Here is a 4,823-nt window from a genome sequence, read left to right on the forward strand (position 1 = left end):
TCCCCCAATAAAACATTCAAGCCATATCTATAGTATCGACCTGGCAAGCAATAATAAGTTATTGATTGAGATTTATAGCCCGGTTTCTGCCCTGCTCTCCATAGCATGCAAGAGTATTTCTCTGGCACACTCCATCTCGCAACAGGTGGGGTGCATGGGGTTGAGATCCAGCATGGCGGAATGGGACTGATGGGTCAGGAAGAGATTAGGTACCTGTAAGCACAGTCCTTGTTGAGCCTTGAAGTGGACTCTGGTGATTTTGGGCCAGTCACCATCTCTCCTACTCAGCCACGATATGTGAGTAACATAGGATGAAACCATTAATTTAATTCCTTCCTTCTGATGCAGGGTGCACAGGTATTGGTGTGCGACAGGAAGATGAGTTGGTGCTTGCAGGCATCACTGGTGCTTTTGGTGGTACTGCACTCTCATTGGCTCCCAGTACATTTCCAAGCACAATTCAAGGTGTTGGTACTGACCTTTAAAGCCCTAAACAGCCTCGGCCCAGTGTACCTGAAGGAGCGTCTCCACCCCCATCGTTCAACCCGGACACTGAGGTCCAACTTCAATGGCCTTCTAGCAGTTCCCTCCCTGCGAGAAGTGAGGTTACAGGGAACCAGACAGAGGGCCCTCTCGATAGTGGTGTCTGCCCTGTGGAACGCCCTCCCCTCAGATGTCAAGGAAATAAACTATCTGACTTTTAGAAGACATCTGAAGGCAGCCCTGTTTAGAGAAGTTTTTTTTTTAATGTTTGGTGTTTTACCATGTTTTTAATATTCTGTTGGGAGCCGCCCAGAGTGGCTGGGGAAACCCAGCCAGATGGGTGGAGTGTAAATAATAAATTATTATTGATAATATTGTGTCTTTTGGTGCTGCACTGTCCCAATTTTCATCAGAGGAATGTTGGAGGGTATGGCTTCTTGCCCTTGGAAGGTGGCACAGGAGGGATGTGGGCCTGAGGCTGAGAATTGTTCCCCAGCCCTGCTATATATGGGTAGACTTGCAGGCCTGCTTGCTGGCCTGTGGGTGGGGTTTGTTGGGCTATTTAAGCTACAGGCTCTGCTGCCTGCTTGCCTTGCCACTCACTTAACCATCCCTGAGGACGGACCAAGGAGGAAATCATCACCTAGGAACCAAAGCAGCAGAGGGAGATGATGAGAATGCCAATAATCATGATGATTGGCGATGTCTTTTTTTGTTTTGTAAATTTATTTATTGATCCTTATTCAGAGATATACAAAAAATGCATGCCCATCACAAAGTGTCTTTTTTTTACAATATACTAACAGTTACTTAGTCTAGAATAAAGGCAGGAAGGAGAAAAGACAAGAAAAAGGAAAACCAAAAGGAATTTGCTGCCAAGGAGTGTGGTGGAGTCTCCTTCTTTGGAGGTCTTTAAGCGGAGGCTTGACAGCCATCTGTCAGGAATGCTTTGATGGTGTTTCCTGCTTGGCAGGGGGTTGGACTGGATGGCCCTTGTGGTCTCTTCCAACTCTATGATTCTAAAGAAAGGAAGAGGAGAGGAGAGAGGAGAAAGAAATGAAAGAGAAGAGGAGAAAGAGTGTGGGGGGTCAGAGATTAGAGGAAGATAAAGAAGAATAAAATGACTTCCGGCTCTCTGTCCTGCAGAGATCCAGCCAGTCTATCTTCTATAAACCAGTGTGTGTGTGTGTGTGTGTGTGTGTGTGTGTGTGTGTGTATATATATATATATATATATATATATATATATATATATATATTCTTCAAATCCAGCTATTACAAGTCCATTTTCTCTTTCATGCAAAAAGTCCATAATGATGGTGGTGATAATGATGTCTGTCCTACTCTGCAAAGGGACATCTCAGGGGAATTGGCAGGTAGTGCTGGGGGAAATGAGTTGATCCAGCTCAGCATTGCCTTCACCAGGAGTGGGGAACCTGTGACCCTCTAGATGTTATTGGATCTCAGCTCCCATCTTCTATAGCAATTGCTCTTGTTGGCTGGGGATGATGGGAGCTTGAGGCAAAAAGCATCCTTGGTCTACACTGGTGGGCAGCAGCTCTCCAACGTTTCAGGCCAGGGACACTCCCAGCCCTACCTGGTCATGCTACTGGGGATTGAACCTGGAACAAAGTAGGCACTCCATCACTGAACTATGGTTCTCCTCCTAATCTTCAGCTCTTCCCCTAAACTGTAGTAAAGGTAAAGGTACCCCTGACCATTAGGTCCAGTCAGGAACGACTCCAAGGTTGCGGCGCTCATCTCGCTCTATAGGCCGAGGGAGCCAGCGTTTGTCCGCAGACAGGTCATGTGGCCAGCATGACTAAGCCGGTTCTGGTGAACCAGAGCAGCACACGGAAACACTGTTTACCTTCCCGCTGGAGCGGTACCTATTTATCTACTTGCACTTTGATGTGCTTTCGAACTGCTAGGTGGGCAGGAGCTGGGACCGAGCAACGGGTGCTCACCCCGTTGCGGGGATTCGAACCGCTGACCTTCTGATCGGCAAGCCCTACGCTCTGTGGTTTAGACCACCTAATGGATAATTAAAACAAACCATTTTAGTCAAAGGTTCGCCCTCAACCTAACACCACAGAAACTAACACTAATATGCCCAGGAACCCCACCAAAATGCTGGAGAGGATGCACCTCCACAGGCACATACCTCCACATGCGGTGGGAATGTCCTAAAATCCAACTCTTCTGGACATCAATCATACAAGAAATATGCAAAATAACTAAGCAAGTTTTAGAAGTCACCCCAGAACAGGTTATTACAATAATCCTGCCAGTGTTTTTATCTGTTTACAATTTAGCTGTAAATATTCAATAAACCATTTCCATTTTTTGTTATCTTTTCTTTTTCCTTTCCTTTATTTTAAAGCTCCATGCTGGACTAGAATCAGCAGCTCCCATTCCGTTCCTATTCCCATTCCTGGATTTCACTCTGTGCTTCATTTCCAGTCCTCTTTCATTCCAGTTTAACTCTGAGAATTTCTCAAATTAATTTTGGAATTGGTTCATCTGCTTATTGCTGCAGTAGCGTCTGAGTAGCTTTCTGTAATCCTAATGAGATGCAAATACCACAAAGACAAATAAGAGACAGAAAGGGATTTGGAATAGTGATGTGATTGTAGGTGCGATATGGCAAGCTTTAGCAAAATGCCTCCGAATAACAGTTTATTTTTTTTATTTACTTGACAAAATTTGTATACCACTTGAAAAATAAACCTCTGAGCAGTTTATAAGGGACAATCTAAAGCAGTCATTTCAAAAATACCATTAAAAGCAAACACTAAATGTCCTAAAATCCAACTCTTCTGGACATCAATCGTACATGAAATATGCAAGTATTAGAAATCACCCCAGAACTGGCTCTACTAAACATCTTCCAAGGCAATAATGCCCACTCACAACACAAAGAGCTCATAGCCCACCTGCTCTCAGAAGCCAGAAGCATCATGGCCAGACACTGGAGAGACCTGTCTGGAGTAAGCATGGACCAATGGTATCAAATAGTATGGAAAACAGCTGGATTAGAAAAACTAACCAACAAACTGAAACTGACACGGGGACAAATAGAAGAAGACGCCTTCACCCCGGTATGGTTCCCCATGACAGCATTTGAATCAATCTGGCTAAAACACACATACACCCCACTCACATATGAAAACAAAATTCATCACAGCCAATCACAAACAAACAACCACACTATAGTCAGCAAAAAATTTTCAGCAGGGGGCTGGTCCCCTGTCCCTCAGACCTTGTGGGGGGCCAGACTATATTTTTTTTTTGGGTGGGGGAATGAACGAATTCCTATGCCCTCAAATAACCCAGAGATGCATTTTAAATAAAAGGACACATTCTACTCATGTAAAATCACGCTGATTCCTGGACTGTCCGTGGGGTGGATTAAGAAGGCGATTGAGCCGGATCCGGCCCCCAGGTCTTAGTTTGCCTACCCATGCCCTAGGCCAACCCCCAACCTCTCTCACCACTAAAGGAATACAAGCAAATACTAAAGAGAACCCACACAAGTGACGCTGACACAAAACCCCACACATTCACTAAGCAGAAAAGAAGCATTGCCACCTCACCCCACTCGCCATTCCCCCCTCCACCTCTTCCCCTCTTTTATTTCTTATGTAACACTAATGTCTCACAGTAAATGAAGCTGATCTGTAGAAAATGTAACTTGAAAAAAAGACATTGCACGTACTTTTGTAAATCTTTAATTTTTTAAAAAAATATTTATTTTTTATTTTATTTTTATTTTTTTAATTTTTAAAATAAACTTTATTTCATTTAAAAACACATACATAAAAAAACGAAACAAAAATGAAACAAAACATACATTCATCAAATAATATCAAACTGAATCAAAACATAATAAATCAGGATGAAATCATACTTAAATCATATTTAAATCACATATGATTTTTTTTTTAAAAAAATCATTCATACAGAATTACATACTTGACAACACTGAAAGAAAAAGAGTCCCGATCCTTAAATTTATAGTAAGTTAAAACAAACATCAGAGAAAATTTAGGATCTTAAGCTCTCTAGAGCAGTGTTTCTCAACCTTTTTTGGGCCACGGCACACTTGTTCTATGAAAAAAAATCCCGCAGCACACCAACTCTGTGCCGCCCTATATTTAGTTTAGTTTGGAGGGGAGACGCGTAAAGCATGCCACTGAAGAACTGCTGCGCGGTAGCCAGGCGGACCCACCAAGCGCAGAGCCTGCGGAGCGAGCGGGGACACGTCATAAGCAGCCTGGGGGTGGCTCGCCTCAGGCCGCCTGGCCCAAAACCGGGCCTACAAGCCTGGGCCGCCGCCCG

This window comes from Zootoca vivipara, chromosome 16, assembly GCF_965207765.1.
Source record: "Zootoca vivipara chromosome 16, rZooViv2.hap1.1, whole genome shotgun sequence".
Classification (NCBI taxonomy): Eukaryota; Metazoa; Chordata; class Lepidosauria; order Squamata; family Lacertidae; genus Zootoca; species Zootoca vivipara.